Genomic DNA, 18,256 nt, shown 5'->3' with positions numbered 1-18,256 from the left:
GCATCAATTCTTCAGCACTCAGCTTTCTTTATAGTCCAATTTTCACATTCATACATAACAATTGGAAAAACCATAACCTTGACTAGATGGACCTTTATTGGCAAAGTAATGTCTCTGCTTTTGAATATGCTGTCTATCTTGGTCATAACTTTTCTTCCAAGGAGCAAGTGTCTTTTAATTTCATGGCTGCAGTCACCATCTGCAGTGATTTTGGAGCCCCCAAATATAAAGTCAGCCACTGTTTCCACTGTTTCCCCATCTATTTCCCATGAAGCAATGGGACCAGATGCCATGATCTTCGTTTTCTGAATGCTGAGCTTTAAGCCAACTTTTTCACTCTCCTCTTTCACTTTCATCGAGAGGCTTTTTAGTTCTTCTTCACTTTCTGCCATAAGGATGGTGTCATCTGCATATCTGAGGTTATTACTATTTCTCCCAGAAATCTTGATTCTAGCTTGTGTTTCTTCCAGTCCAGCGTTTCTCATGATGTACTCTGCATAGAAGTTAAATAAGCAGGGTGACAATATACAGCCTTGACGTACTCCTTTTCCTATTTGGAACCAGTCTGTTGTTCCATGTCCAGTTCTAACTGTTGCTTCCTGACCTGCATACAGGTTTCTCAAGAGGCAGGTCAGGTGGTCTGGTATTCCCGTCTCTCAGAATTTTCCACAGTTTATTATGATCCACACAGTCAAAGGCTTTGGCATAGTCAATAAAGCAGAAGTAGATGTTTTTCTGGAACTCTCTTGCTTTTTCTATGATCCAGCAGATGTTGGCAATTTGATCTCTCGTTCCTCTGCCTTTTCTAAAACCAGCTTGAACATCTGGAATTTCATGGTTCACGTATTGTTGATGCCTGGCTTGGAAAATTTTAAGCATCACTTTACTAGTGTGTGAGATGAGTGCAAATTGTGCAGTAGTTTGAGCATTCTTTGGCATTGCCTTTCTTTGGGATTAGAATGAAAACTGCCCTTTTCCAGTCCTGTGGCCACTGCTGAGTTTTCCAAATTTGCTGGAATATTGAGTGCAGCACATTCACAGCATCATATTCCAGGATTTGAAATAGCTCAACTGGAATTCCTATCACCTCTACTAGCTTTGTTCATAGTGATGCTTCCTAAGGCCCACTTGACTTCACATTCCAGGATGTCTGGCTCTAGGTGAGTGATCACACCATCGTGATTATCTGGGTCGTGAAGATTTTTTTTGTACAGTTCTTCTGTGTATTCTTGCCAGGTCTTCTTAATATCTTCTGCTTCTGTTAGGTCCCTACCATTTCTGTCCTTTATCGAGCCCAGTTTTGCATGAAATGTTCCCTTGGTATCTCTAGTTTTCTTGAAGAGATCTCTAGTCTTTCCCATTCTATTGTTTTCCTCTATTTCTTTATACTGATCTCTGAGGAAGACTTTCTTATTTCTCCTTGCTATTCTTTGTAACTCTGCATTCAAATGGGTATCTTTCCTTTTCTCCTTTGCTTTTTGCTTCTCTTCTTATCACAGCTATTTGTAAGGTCTCCCCAGATAGCCATTTTGCTTTTTGCATTTCTTTTTCTTGGGGAAGATCCTTGCTCCCTGTCTCCTGTACAATGTCACGAACCTCCGTCCATAGTTCATCAGGCACTCTGTCTATCAGATCTAGTCCCTTAAATATATTTCTCACTTCACTGTATAATCATAAGGGATTTGATTTAGGTCATACCTGAATTGTCTAGTGGTTTTCCCTACTCTCTTTAAGTCTGAATTTGGCAATAAGTAGTTCATGATCTGGGCCACAGTCAGTTCCCAGTCTTCTTTTTGCTGACTGTATAGAGTTTCTCCATATAATCAATCTGATTTCAGTGTTGACCATCTGATGATGTCCATGTGTATGAGTCTTCTCTTGTGTTGTTGGAAGAAAGTGTTTTCTATGACCAGTGCGTTCTCTTGGCAAAACTCTATTAGTCTTTCCCTGCTTCATTCTGTTAATGCCCTGCTTCATTCATTCACTCTTGCTAATTAGCGTTTGGTATATTAATAGCATGAGTTTTAGAGAATAATCTACTTGAATAAGGAGCTCTAGTAGTTCTGAAAAGCCCAAAGTGTAATGTATTTTCATCTAAATAGCATGATTATTATAATTTATAACAGTGGTATGAACATAGAATTGTATTAGAAATTGTGGCTTCTCTTTATGTCCTTAACATCTTCCGATACAAAAAAGTGAATGTGTCAGTTAAATATGAAAGCAATATTAAGAGGGTTCTGAAAGAGCAGCACATGGCTATTTAGATTGTATAAGATGCTGCCCTTTCTATAGCCTTTCTGTGTATGCAGCATTGAATTAGCTGGGGTTATTTTTCTATTTTTGTAGCTAAATTATGGAAGCTATGTGGACATCACATGTGTTAAGAGTTTTGTTGATTTAGACTTCAAAAGGTATAACTTATAGTACAGCACAACTGCCAAGGCCTAATTAGAGTAAGATGCCTGTTAGAGTGATCAGGTCCCCCAGGACTTAATCTCTGGGCTAGAGAGAGGATCTCTGTTCAGGCTGATGTGGAAAAAAAGTTGCAACACCCTTAATTCTCAGGTTTGCCATCATTTCATTTTAATTATATTCAACCTAGATCCCAACCCTTCATTCATGGCTTAGTCTAAATAAAGTTACCTCCTTACCTGGAAGCCAGGAGCCACGTTTGAGGCCCTCCTGGGACATGTGGGGAGGGCACTGTGGATTTCAGCCTTTCATCCCGTCTCTTGCCTCCTTATTACATTCTCCTTCTTTTTTGTTTTTTTATTTCACTCCACTTTTAAATGTTTTCTGTTTTGTTGTACTGATAGGACCTTGTAAGTTCTTTAACTTACTTCTGCAATGGGGTGGGAGATGAATAAATCCTATTGGCACCTCTCAAGACTTTCCTAAGCACCATTGCTGGTGGTCACATTTCCCTCGTGAGAAGTCCTAAACTCTGTGCCTCTCTAATGATGACTCGCTGACTGTATTTCACAAGTTGGATTTTCCTTTCCTGCTAGAATTGGTGTGCACACTCCTTGGACACAACAGTTCTTAGACTCTTTTGGCTGTTTAGTAAATATTTGTTGCATCAATAAATCCAATGAACTTAAAAGAAGTCAACCAGTCAGAGAGAAATGGAGAAATCAGTGATTTAGAATACTGGCTATAATCTTACCTTCCTAATTTATTTTTACAGATTGTGCAAAGAAGAGGCCAATATGACTTTCCAACTGTACGTACTTAAATTTGGCTTTAAACAGAGGTATGCTTCTGGAGAATTTAATAGCTCATTTTTTTTTTCCATGAGTGCCTATGTGACATTGATTTGAACAGAGTTCAGGTTTTGTGAGTGTTTGAAGCTTCAGCACTTTTAGAGCACCTTTAAAGAAAAAGAATAAAAAATTGTAATACATGTGGTGCAAAAATATATATTTAGTTAGAGTCAGAAAAGAATAGCAATGTATTACATGTTTGTAAAAGCCAGTCATTGCCACAGATATCACAAAATCCATAAAAATAACATATTTCTGTATTAACTGCTTAATAGTGCTTTTTAATACTTCTGCATATTTTTTGCCACATATTCTTTACTCACCTCTTCCATTATCAACAACTTTATAATTTCATTTTCTATAGAATTAATTGAAAGATAATTCAGTTTTCCTCTGGCGTTATTGATCAAATTTTTAAAATTTATTTATTTTAATTGGAGGCTAATTACTTTATAGTATTATAGTGGTTTTTGCCATACATCGACATGAATCAGCCATGGGTGTACATGTGTCCCCTATCCTGAACCCCCTCCCTCCTCCTTCCCCATCCCACCCTTCAGGGTCATGCCAGTGCACTGGCCCTGAGCACCCTGTCTCATGCATTGGACTTGGACTGGTGATCTATTTCACATATGCTAGTATATATGTTTCAATGATATTCTCTCAAATCATCCCACCCTCACCTTCTCCCACAGAGTACAAAAGTCTGTTCTTTACATCTGTGTCTCTTTTGCTATCTTGCATATAGGGTCATCATTACCATCTTTCTAAATTCCTTATATATGCGTTAGTATACTGTATTGGTATTTTTCTTTCTGACTTACTTCACTCTGTATTTAGGCTCCAGTTTCATCCACCTCATTAGAACTGATTCAAGTGCATTCTTTTTAATAGCTGAGTAATATTCCATTGTGTATATGTACCACAGCTTTCTTATCTATTCGTCTGCCGATGGACATCTAGGTTGCTTCCATGTCCTAGCTATGGTAAACGGTGCTGTGATGAACATTGGGGTACACATTCCCTTTTCTCCACACCCTCTCTAGCATATATTGTTTGTAGACATTTGATAGCAGCCATTCTGACTGGCGTAAAACGGTACCTCATTGTGGTTTTAATTTGCATTTCTCTGATAATGAGTGATGTTGATCATCTTTTCATGTGTTTGTTAGCCATCTGTATGTCTTCTTTGGAGAAATATCTGTTCACTTCTTTGGCCCATTTTGATAAACCCACAGCAAACATTATCCTCAATGGTGAAAAATTGAAAGCATTTCCTGAAAATCAGGAACAAGACAAGGGTGCCCACTCACACCACTGCTATTTAACATAGTTTTGAAAGTTTTAGCCACAGCAATCAGAAAAGAAAAAGAAATAAAAGGAATTCAGATTGGAGAAGAAGAAGTAAAACTCACTGTTTGCAGATGACATGATCCTCTACACAGAAAACCCTAAAGACTCTACCAGAAAATTACTAGAGCTAATCAATGAATATAGTAAAGTTGCAGGATATAAAATTAACACACAGAAATTCCTTGCATTCCTATACACTAACAATGAGAAAATAGAAAGAAATTAAGGAAACAATTCCATTCACCATTGAGATGAAAAGAATAAAATACTTAGGAGTAAATATATCTAAAGAAACAAAAGACCTATATATAGAAAACTATAAAACACTGGTGAAAGAAATCAAAGATGACACAAATAGATGGAGAAATATACCATGTTCATGGATTGCAAGAACCAATATAGCAAAAATGAGTATACTACCCAAAGCAATCTATAGATGCATTGCAATCCCTATCAAGCTACCAATGGTATTTTTCAGAGAACTAGAACAAATAATTTCAAGATTTGTATGGAAATACAAAAAACCTCAAATAGCCAAGGCAATCTTGAGGAAGAAGGATGGAACTGGAGGACTCAACCTATCTGACTTCAGACTATACTACAAAGCTACAGTCATTAAGACAGTATGGTACTGGCACAAAGACAGAAATATAAATCAATGGACAAAATAGAAAGCCCAGAGATAAATCCACACACCTATGGACACCTTATCTTTGACAGAGGAGGAAAGAATATACAATGGAGAAAAGACAATCTCTTTAACAAGTGGTGCTGGGAAAACTGATCAACCACTTGTAAAAGAATGAAACTAGAACACTTTCTAACACCACACACAAAAATAAACTCCAAATGGATTAAAGATCTAAATGTAAGACCAGAAACTATAAAACTCCTAGAGGAAAACATGGGCAAAACACTCTCTGCCATAAATCACAGCAGGATCCTCTATGACCCACCTCCCAGAGTAAAGGAAATAAAAGCAAAAATAAACAAATGGGACCTAATTAAACTTAAAAGTGTTTGCACAATGAAGGAAACTATAAGCAAGGTGAAAATACACCCTTCAGATAGGGAGAAAATAATAGAAAATGAAGCAACTGACAAAGCGTTAATCTCAAAAATATACAAGCAGCTCCTGCAGCTAAATTCCAGAAAAATAATCAACCCAATCAAAAAATAAAGCTGAGTGCCAAAGAATTGATGATTTTGAACTATGGTGTTGGAGAAGACTCTTGAGAGTCCCTTGGACAGAAAGGAGATCCAACCAGTCCATCCTAAAGGAGATCAGTCCTAGCTGTTCATTGGAAGGTTTGATGTAGAAGCTGAAACTCCAATACTTTGGCCACATGATGTGAAGAGCTGACTCATTGGAAAAGACCCTGATGTTGGGAAAGATTGAGGGCAGGAGGAGAAGGGGACGACAGATGATGAGACAGTTGGATGGCATCATCAACTCAATGGACATGAGTTTGGGTGGGCTCTGGGAGTTGGTGTTGCACAGAGAGGCCTGGAATGCTGCAGCTCATGGAGTCGCAAAGAGTCAGACATGACTCAGCGACTGAACTGAACTGAACTGAATCAAAAAATGGGCCAAAAAACTAAACGGACATTTCTCCAAAAAAGACATACAGATGGCTAACAAACATGAAAAGATTAAATGTTTTTTAAAAGTTACTAATAATTTGCAAGAATTTCTTTATGCTTTACAACTTATTAGTAGTAATAAGTATGTGTTTAGGATTGTTATTACATTTAGGGACACCTTCATCAATCGTCCTTAATATCTGCAGTATAATATTTCAGAGCATTTCACTTTTTATTGTTCAGTAATAAATTTTAAATAGCCATGAAGTTGACAACTCCTATTAGCTGGTTTGTCATCAGTGTCCTCCCTGAAGTATCTAAATATTTTTCAAATGTCTTCATATAATCCACTCTTCTTGACTAGCTATATTACTAAGCACTCCAAGAACCTATTTATTACTTCTATTCAAAATTTATCATCTCATCTTAATGAACTCATCTTGGTATGACTTTAAAGTATTTCTCTTATGAGTTTCCTGTTGATAGCAGAAGTTTTTTTGATTTCATAAAGGAGTTATATGACAAAGAATATTACGGTGTGATGGGTTTGTAATTGTGTACTTTGAATTATCAAATATTTGTGACAGGCAAGAACTTCCATTTCAACTTGGTGTCAGACTGGAATCCTTATCCTTTAGATGTCTGATATTCAGAACATCAGATTTTGTATGTTTCAAACTGTATTTTATCTCCACCACACTTACACTTTTGGTACAAGGCACCACAGAATATGCTTGTCTAGTGCTAAAGCTTTTGTTCTGTACCTTTCTCTCATGACACTGGGTGGGGAGAAACAGTGGGTGATAGCAAAATTCCTGGAATCTACTCCTCAGCAGAATACTTAGAGAGAGTTTAGCCATACTCAGAGTTAACTGCAAGCCACATAAATACATCCCCAACTCACTATCAAATTTAAGAAGGCCATAGCCCATTCATTGGCCCCAGGATCATCAGATTAGTTAGAGTGAGGAGATCTAAAGTGCTATTAATTTATGTTCTGTTTAACTGGCCATAGCAATCAATACTTGTTCCATCTGCTACCTGTTCCAGAGAGACAAGTTCATGGTTTCACCTGTAAACTCTCATTCCTATGTGCCAGACATCTCAAGAACATTAAAATCATCTGAATATGGGGAACAGTTGGTACCAAATCCTTTTATGTAAACAAAAAAATCTAGAAACTTTATCTTCTCACTTAGGACAGAGTATTAATTAAGCCCAGACTCCCGTCACTTGCCATTTAGTAAAGTTTAGGGCTATAGTAGAAGGCAGTGGCACCCCACTCCAGTACTCTTGCCTGGAAAATCCCATGGATGGAGGAGCCTGGTGGACTGCAGTCCATGGGGTCGCTAAGAGTTGGACACGACTGAGCGACTTCCCTTTCACTCTTCACTTTCATGCATTGGAGAAGGAAATGGCAACCCACTCCAGTGTTCTTGCCTGAAGAATCCCAGGGATGGGGGAGCCTGGTGGGCTGCTGTCTATGGGGTTGCACAGAGTCGGAAACAGCAGCAGCAGCAGGGCTATAGTAGTCGTTGAATACTTTAATGTTATTTGCCTACATTTAGGTGAACTGTTGTCTTACTATTTGAGGATGAAAATTAGGAAATCTCTGTAGGTCTCTAGTCATAAGTAAGGAAACTGAAGTTTTTATTTTACTATCTCTTTTAGGATAAAATTTAGTAGTTACTCACTCCTTGGAGAAAATAAGGATGTGTAATCCTCATCTTTCACCTCAGCAGTTCACAAAAATGGGGGGAAAAAACTATTAACAAATAATTCTGAAAGAAAACATTAAACAACACGTGAGAAGGACAAGGATGAGAGTTGAGAAGTCTTTCAACTTTCCTTAAAATGAGCTGGCGTGTGTGCATACACACTCACACATACAGATATACATACACACCACACACATACTTCACATTCTCTGCTTCTAAAGTCAATTCCATCTGGATCTGTTCTTCCTTTTCCACCCTCGTAAAGTGATGTACTTTTCCTCAGACTGTCCTCCAGTTTCATCACCTCTCCTGATTTCGTTGCCTTTGTCCTTGATTTTAGTCCCTCTCATTATTTGTGTGTCTATAATTGGTTCCTCCAGTGGCTTTCATTCATGTCATCTCTCCCTTATCTTTGGTTGAGCAATCTGTGGTGCTGGATCCACTGGGCATACACATGCAAAGAATAAATAAATAAAGCTAGAAACCAACCTTATACCTCACAAAATTAACTCAGGGAGGCCCATGGGTATAAATGTGAAATACAAAATTATAAAGTTCCTAGAAGATAACATAGGAGAAAATCTAGGTAACCTTATGTATGGCAATGACTTTTAAAATATAAAACCAGAAATATGATTCATGAAAGGAGTAATTAATAAGCAGAACCATATTAGAATTAGAAGCTTCTGCTGTGTGAAACACTATCAAGAGAATGAGAAAGCAAGCCACAGACTTGTCTTCACAGGTGAAGAACTGTTACCCAAAATGTACCAAGAAATGTTAAAACTCAACAGCAAGAAAAAACAACTGGATTTTGAAAAATGGGCAAAAGAACTTAACAAATAACTTGACCCCCCAAAAATATTACTACATACATGGCAAGTAAGCATGTGAAAATATGCTCAGCATATGTCATTAGTCAATTGAAAATTAAAACAACAAAAAGATACCACAACACTCCCCTTAGAGTGGCCAAAATCCACAATACTGACAACAACAAATGCTGATGAAGGTGTTGGAACAACAGGAATAGTCATTCATTGCTGATGGGAATGAAAAATGGTACAGCCAGTTTGGAAGACAATTTAGAAGTTTTTAAATAAATTTAAACATATTCTTACCATACAACTCAGTGATCATTCTCCTTAGTGTTTACCCAAATGAGTCAAAAACTGTGTCCACATAAAAACCTGCATATGAATGTTTATAGCAGCTTTATTCATAATGGCCAAAACATAGAAGCAGTATGTGCTTCAGTTAGTTAGTGGATGAATATACTGTAATACATCTAGTAAAACGGAATGGTATTCAACACTAAAAATAAATGAGCTACCAAGCCACGGAAAGACTGCAGGGATCCTGACTGGCAAAAGCTATGGGTGTCTGTGGCCGTGACAAGAGCTGCTGTGTCCTCAGTGGCAAAGCTGCTGGGATCCTCCTACTTTCTTTTTATCCCATGAAGGGGAATCGTGGTCCACAGGATCCCTCAGGGGAATGGTTGATGCAGATAAATTACTTCTTACAGTTTTCTTTGCAACCATCCTCAGTGATTGTGCTCCATTGAGTTGTTCTTAATCACACTCTGGAGCTCTCTCAGAGCTGTTTTCAGAGCTCTCTCAGAGCTGTAGTTATTAAAATGTTGTTTCTATGAGGGAATGAAGGTTGGGACCTCCTCAGACCTCACCCTCAAGAGAAATCACTCCCATTTTCTTACAGGAGTTACCAGGCAGCAGTAGAAAAAGATTTAAAAGGTAGAAAAAGATTTAAAAGGTATATGGAGTGTGGAAAGAATGATACTACACTGTTATTATTTGCAACTATGATTGTATAGAAAGGGTTCTACCTAAATTACATATAAATTACAAGTATACTATTTTAATTGTTAAGAATTAACCAGTTTGCAAACGTGAATAAATGAATTCTGTGTCTCTGCAATGGCAATTGGGAGTTAAGAAATGAAATTTTAACAAGAGATAGTAATTAAATAATAAAAATATCAAATACCAAGGGAAAAAGAATCTCACAAAATATACATAAGCCTCTTTTGTAGAAATTCATAAAACTTAGTGGAGGAAGAGACTATGTTGTTGACTAGGAAAACTCAATTTTAAAAATTGTATATTTTAATGCTATTCCAATAAAATATTCCCAACAGAACTTTTCATGGACTGTGACAATCTAATTCTGAAATGTTCAAGGAAGGGTGAAGACCTCAAAACAGTCAGTAGTGAAGAACTTGTTCTGCTATGTCAAATCTATTCATAAAGTTTTAAGGCAGTATGTAGTTAATGCAGGGATATACTAATAGGCCAATGTAACAAAATATAGTGTGCCCCAAAATAGAAAGATCCAATATGACAGATAAAGTATTGCATAACAGTAGATAAAGAATGGGCTTTTCAATAAATGCTGTTGAAGCAATTATATAACTGTATTGGACTGCAAGGAGATACAACAAGTCCATTCTGAAGGAGATCAGCCCTGGGATTTCTTTGGAAGGAATGATGCTGAAGCTGAAATTCCAGTACTTTGGCCACCTCATGCGAAGAGTTGACTCATTGGAAAAGACTCTTATGCTGGGAGGGTTTGGGGGCAGGAGGAGAAGGGGACAACTGAGGATGAGATGGCTGGATGGCATCACTGACTCAATGGACGTGAGTCTGAGTGAACTCCGGGAGTTAGTGATGGACAGGGAGGCCTGGTGTGCTGCGATTCATGGGGTCACAAAGAGTCAGACATGAGTGAGCAACTGAACTGAACTGAAATTAGGGGAAAAATGAATATATTGAAGTATAACTTATATGTCAACATACAGAAAAATCAATTTCAGTTGGATTGAATACTTAAATGTGAAAGGAAAAAACTATGAACATGTTGGAAAAACATGTAGAAAAATGTCTTTATGATCCCAGACTTAATTTAAAAAGTCGTAGTCATAAAGAAAACTATTGTTAACTTTCATTGCCTTAAAATTAAGAATTTATGGTCATCAGAGGACATCATAAAGAAAGTGAAAAATCATCACAAAATAGGAGAAAATATTTCCAATGCATATAACCAGCGAAATGTTTGTGTCCAAAATATACAAGGCCCCTCTTACAAATCAATAAATAAGAGACATCTTAATACAAATACAAGCAAAAACATGAAGGGACATCTCATATAAGGTAAACAATATGCTAAAAATGAAATTTTAAAATCATAGTTTCATTAGTAATCAAGGAAATACAAATTAAAACTGAAATATGATAGCATCCCTAACCCTAACCTAAAGCAGAGACATGACTTTGCTGAAAAAGGTCCATATACTCAAAGCTATGGTTTTTTCCAATAGTCATGTACGGATGTGAGAGTTGGACCACAAAGAAGGCTGAGCACTGAAGAATTCATGCTTTTGAACTGTGGTGTTGGACAAGACTCTTGAGAGTCCCTTGGACTGCAAGGAGATCCAACCAGTCCATTCTGAAGGAGATCAGCCCTGGGATTTCTTTGGAAGGAATGATGCTAAAGCTGAAACTCCAGTACTTTGGCCACCTCATGCAAAAAGTTGACTCATTGGAAAAGACTCTGATGCTGGGAGGGATTGGGGACAGGAGGAAAAGGGGATGACAGAGGATGAGATGGCTGGATCACTGACTCGATGGATGTGAATCTGAGTGAACTCCAGGAGTTGGTGATGGACAGGGAGGCCTGGCATGCTGCGATTCATGGGGTCGCAAAGAGTCTGACACGACTGAGTGACTGAACTGAATTGAACTGATGAATAATAATAAAATAATGAGAATGAGCTTTTATTGAGTTCCTAATATGTGCCAGGCACTGAATTTGTGACATATTATAGCATTTAATCTTCTTAACAACCATATTAAGAAGTGATTATTTCTATTATTCAGATAAGGATACTGTTAAGGATTACACAAGTGGCAGAATTAATGGTATAAGTTTAGGTCTGTCTGACTCTAAGACTCTAAAGTCTATCTTTTATCCATTATGCCTAGTGACTTTCTGGATTTTTTTTTCATTTTATTATTTGCATTGGCACTGTGCCTTTACTGATACAGAGATCAGGCTCCTTTCAGACATACATAAGGTGGCTCCTTTCAGACATACATAAGGTGGCTCCTCAATTTCCACTCAGTTCAGTTCAGTCACTCAGTGTTGTCCAACTCTCTGCAACCCCATAGACTATGACATGCCAGGCTTCCCTGCCCATCACCAACTCCTAGAGCTTGCTCAAACTCATGTCCATCAAGTTGGTGATGCCATACAACCATCTCATTCTCTCATCCCCTTCTCTTCCTGCCTTAAATCTTGCCCAGCATCAGGGTCTTTTCCAGTGAGTCACTTCTTCCCATCAGGTGGCCAAAGTATTGGAGCTTCAGCATCGGTCCTTCCAATGAATATTTAGGACTGATTTCCTTTAGGATTGACTGGGTTGATCTCCTTGCAGTCCAAGGGACTCTCAAGAGTCTTCTCCAACACTACAATTTGAAAGCATCAATTCTTTGGCACTCAGCTTTCTTTATGGTCCAACTCTCACATCCATACATGACTACTGGAAAAACCATAGCTTTGACTAGATGGGCCTTGGTTGGCAAAGTAATGTCTCTGTTTTTTAATATGCTGTCTAGGTTGGTCATAACTTTTCTTCCAAGGTACAAGCATCTTTTAATTTCGTGGCTTCAGTCACCATCTGCAGTGATTTTGGAGCCCAAGAAAATAAAGGCTCTCATTGTTTCCACTGTTTCCCCATCTATTTGCCATGAAGTGATGGAACCAGATGCCATGGCCTTAGTTTTCTGAATGTTGAGTTTTAAGCCAGCTTTTTCACTCTCCCCTTTCACTTTCATCAAGAGGCTCTTTTGTTTCTGTGTGCTTTCTGCTATATGTAGACAATTTCTGCTATACAGCTACTATTCAAATTACTATGTTGAGTTTAGAAACCATCTTCCCACAACTGGGATTGTGTATATATCTGTTTATACCACTAACCCTTAATAAATAAAATGAGAGAAAGAGAAGATAAAGTCAGACACGACTGAGCAACTGAACTGAACTGAACTGAAATGGAATTTCTAGATAAAAATACAATATAAAATGGGTAGGGTTAATTGTAAATTGACTGTAAATAAACTGTAAATTAAAGAACTTGAAAACCTAGGAGTAGATACCATCCAGACCAAATCTCAGCGAGAAAGAAGTCTGAAAATTAAATAAACAGAGCCTCCATGACCTATAGGAGAATATCAGAAACTTTAGAAATATGTATAATTTGAGCCCCTCAAAAAAGTTAGTGGTTGGGGACGGGGAGTGAGAAAACAATATTTGAAGAAATAATAGGTGAAAATTTACCAATTTTGATGAAAACTATAAGCCTACAAATCCAAGAAGCTCAAAGAATGCCAAGCAAAATATTTAGAAGATCCTATCAAGGCATATCTTAATTACTTTGCTCAAAACCAGTGATAAAGAGAAAATCTTGAAAGCTGCTGCTGCTGCTGCTAAGTCGCTTCAGTCGTGTCCAACCCTGTGCTACCCCATAGACAGCAGTCCACCAGGCTTCACCATCCCTGGGATTCTCCAGGCAAGAACACAGGAGTGGGTTGCTATTTCCTTCTCCAATGCATGAAAGTGAAAAGTGAAACTGAAGTCACTCAGTCATGTCCGACTCTAGCGACCCCATGGTCTGCAGCCTACTAGGCTCCTCTGTCCATGGGATTTTCCAGGCAAAAGTACTGGAGTGGGGTGCCATTGCCTTCTCTGAATCTTAAAGCAGCCATGGGTATTAGAATACCCATGACATTTTTCACAAAATTAGAATAAAGTATTCTAAAATTTGTGTGGAAATGCAAAAGACTCCAAATAGGCAAAGCAATCTTGACAAAGAAAAAAAAGTTGAAGATATCACACGCTCTGGTTTCAAACTATACTACAAGGCTATAGCAATCAAAACAGTATGGTTTTGATTTATGGTTTATGGCACAAAAATAAAAACATAGGTAATTGGAACAGAATAGAGAACCCAGAAATGATCTCACACTTATATGGTCAATTGGCCTATAGCAGAGGAGATGAGTATACAATGGGATAAGACAGCCTCTTCAATAAATGGTATTGAGAAAACTATACAGCTATATGTAAAAGAATTAAACTGTACAACTGTCTCAAACCATATTAAAAAATAAAATCAAAATGAATTAAAGACTAAATGTAAAACCCAAAATGATAAAACTCCTGGAAGAAAACATAGGCAATACTCTTTGACATTTGTCTTAGCAGTATTTTTTTGGATACTGTTCCTCAGGCAAGAGCAACAAAAGCAAAAACAAACAAGTGGAACTATACCACGCTAAAAAGCTTTTTCACAAAACAAAAAGGCTGCCTACTGAATGACAGAAGATGTTTGCAAACTATATATCTGGTAAAGAATTAGTATCCAAAATATACAAAGAAGTAATACAACTCAGCATCCAAAAAAAAAAAAAGAAAGAGAAAAGCCAGCAAACAACTTGAATGAAAAATGGACAGTGCACCTGCATAGACATTTTTCCATAGAAGACATACTGTTGGTCAACAGACACATGAAAAGATGCTCAGTATCACTAATCATCAGAGAAATGCAGATCAAAACAAAAATGAGATATCACTCACACATGTCCGAATGGCTATTATCAAATGACAACAAATAAGTGCTGGCAAGGATTTGAAGAAATGGGAATGAAGCCTCATGCTCACACGGTGGGAATGTAAAGTGGTTTACACTGGAAATTCTTCAGAACTATTGACATTCTTCAAAAAATTAAAAATAAACGTACCATATCCAGCAATTCCACTTACAAGTATTTTTCCAAGGAAAACAAAAACATTAATTCAAAAAGATATGTGCATCCCTATGTTCATTGCAGCCTTATTTTTAATAGCCAAGACATAGAAGCCACCTAAGCGCCCATGATGGATGGATAAAGAGTTGCGGGGGGTGGGGGTGGGGGGAGTTGTAATGAAATATTACTAAGCCATAAAAAAGAATGAAATATTTTCACTTGTAAAAACATAGAGGGTGTTATGCCAAGTGAAATAGTCAGAGAATGACAAATACCATGTGATTTTACTTATATGTGGAGCTTAAATGAAAAAACCAGATGAACAAAAGCAAAGCAAATGAACAAACCAAAGAGAAGCAGAGTCACAGATATAGGGACTCAATAAGTGTTTGCCAGAGGGGAGAGAGGTTAAGGGGATGAGTGAAATGGCTGAGGGAAATTAAGGTGTACAAACTTGCAGTTACATAGTAAATGAATCAAGTGGTAAAATGTGCAGTGTGGTGAGTATAGTCAACAGCAATCTAATATCTTTGTATGGTGATGAAGAAGGTCAAAGTTACAAACTTTCAGTTACAAGAGAAATAAGTAGTATATATATAATGTACAACATGATTGATATAATTAACATTGCTGTTATATATGAAAGTCGTTAGAGTGTAAAACCTGAGTTCTCACTATAAGAAAAAGTATTTTTTATTTTGTATCTATATGAGATAATGGATGTTCACTAAACTTCTTGTGGTCATCGTTTCATGATGGCTGTAAGTCAAACCATTAGTCTATACACATTAAATTTTACAGAGCTGTATTTTAATTATATCTCAACAAAACCTGAGGAAAAAAGAAAAACCTTCTCAGATGGTGAATTCACTGGTGAATTCTATTAAACATTTAATGGAGAAACAATATCAATCTTACACAAACACTTTAAGAAAACACAGGTGTAGAGAGAATAATTTCCAACTTACTATTTTTGAAGCCAGCATTATCCTTATGCTAAACTTGACAAAAACATTAATTAAAGAAAAAAAAAGAACAGGAAAGAAAAAAGTTCAGTATCCCTAGAGAGCAACATCCCTCAAGAATGTAGATGTGAAATCTTAACCAAGATATCACCAAATAGAAGCCAATAATATATAAAAAAGAGAATATACATAAACAAGTGGGCTTATGCAAAATACAAAATTTTAACATGTTAAAATCAATCAAGGCAATTCACCATATTAACAGATACATGAGAAAAATATGATTATCTCAACAGATGCAGCAGTAGTATTTAATAAAATTCAGTACCTATTATTGGTACTGATGACATGGACAACAGCCTTGTCTAACTCAATGAAACTAAGCCATGCCGTGTGGGGCCACCCAAGACAGACAGGTCATGGTGGAGAGGTCTGACAGAATGTGGTCCACTGGAGAAGGGAATGGCAAACCACTTCAGTATTCTTGCATTGAGAACCCCAAGACAATATGAAAAGTCAAAAAGATAGGTCACTGAAAGATGAACTCCCCAGGTCGGTAGGTGCCCACTATGTTACTGGAGATCAGTGGAGAAATAACTCCAGAAAGAATGAAGGGATGGAGCCAAAGCAAAAACAACATCCAGTTGTAGATGGGACTGGTGATAGAAGCAAGGTTCGATGCTGTAAAGAGCAATATTGCATAGGAACCTGGAATGTTAGGTCCATGAATCACGGCACATTGGAAGTGGTCAAACAGGAGATGACAAGAGTGAACATCAACATTCTAGGAATCAGCGAACTAAGATGGACTGGAATGGGTGAATTTAACTCATATGACCATTATATCTACCACTGTGGGCAAGAATCCCTTAGAAGAAATGGAGTAGCCATCATAGTCAACAAGAGAGTCTGAAATGCAGTACTTGGATGTAATCTCAAAAATGGCAAGTGATCTCTGTTCATTTCCAAGGCAAGCCATTCAATATCATGGTAATCCAAGTCTATGCCCCGGCCAGTAACACGGAAGAAGCTGAGGTTGAAGAGTTCTATGAAGATCTATAAGACCTTCTAGAACTAATACCCAAAAAATATGTACTTTTCATTATAGGGAACTGGAATGCAAAAGTAGGAAATCAAGAAACACCTGGAATAACAGGCAAATTTGGCCTTGGAGTACAGAATGAAGCAGGGCAAAGGCTAATAGAGTTCTGCCGTGTTCTCTTACACACTGGTCATAGAAAACATCCTCTTCCAACAGAAAAAGAGAATATTCTACACATGGAGATCACCAGATGGTCAAGACTGAAATCAGATTGATTATATTCTTTGCAGCCAAAGAAGGAGAAGCTCTATACAGTCAGCAAAAACAAGACCGGGAGCTGACTGTAGCTCAGATCATGAACTTCTTATTGCCAGATTCAGACTGAAATTGAAGAAAGTGGAGAAAACCACTAGACCATTCCAGTATGACCTAAATCAAATCCCTTATGACTATACAGTGGAAGTGAGAAACAGATTTAAGGGACTAGATCTGATAGACAGAATGCCTGATGAACTATGAACAGAGGTTCATGATATTATACAGAAGACAGGAATCAAGACCATCCGCAAGAAAAAAAATGCAAAAAAGCAAAATGGCTGTCTGGGGAGGCCTTACAAATAGCTGTGAAAAGAAGAGAAGAGAAAAGCAAAGGAGAAAAAGAAAGATATACCTATTTGAATGCAGAGTTCCAAAGAATAGCAAGAAGAAATAAGAAAGCCTTCCTCAGCAATCAATGCAAAGAAATAGAGGAAAACAATAGAATGGAAAAGACTACAGATCTCTTCAAGAAAATTAGAGATACCAAGGGAACATTTCATGCAAAGATGGGCTCGATAAAGGAAAGAAATGGTATACCTAACAGAAGCAGAAGATATTAAGAAGAGGTGGCAAGAATACACAGAAGAACTGTACAAAAAAGATCTTCATGACCCAGATAATCACGATGGTGTGATCACTCACCTAGAGCCAGACATCCTGGAATGTGAAGTCAAGTGGGCCTTAGGAAGCATCACTATGAACAAAGCTGGTGGAGGTGTTGGAATTCAAGTTGAGCCATTTCAAATCCTGAAAGATGATGCTGTGAAAGTGCTGTACTTAATATGCCAGCAAATTTGGAAAACTCAGCAGTGGCCACAGGACTGGAAAAGGTCAGTTTTCATTCCAATCCCAAAGAAGGGCAATGCCAAAGAATGCTCAAGCTATTGCACAATTGCACTCATCTCACACAGTAGTAAAGTGATGCTTAAAATTTTCCAAGCCAGGCTTCAGGAATACATGAACCATGAACTTCCAGATGTTCAAGCTGGATTTAGCAAAGGCAGAGGAACCAAAGATCAAATTGCCAACATGCATTGGATCATTGAAAAAGCAAGAGAGTTCCAGAAAAACATCTATTTCTGCTTTATTGACTATGCCAAAGCCTTTGACTGTGTGGATCACAGCCATAAACTGTGGAAAATTCTGAAAGAGATGGGAATACCAGACCACCTGACCTGCCTCTTGAGAA

This window comes from Ovis canadensis, chromosome 4 (genome assembly GCF_042477335.2).
Source record: "Ovis canadensis isolate MfBH-ARS-UI-01 breed Bighorn chromosome 4, ARS-UI_OviCan_v2, whole genome shotgun sequence".
Taxonomy (NCBI): domain Eukaryota; kingdom Metazoa; phylum Chordata; class Mammalia; order Artiodactyla; family Bovidae; genus Ovis; species Ovis canadensis.
Note: the sequence above shows the minus strand (reverse complement) of the source record.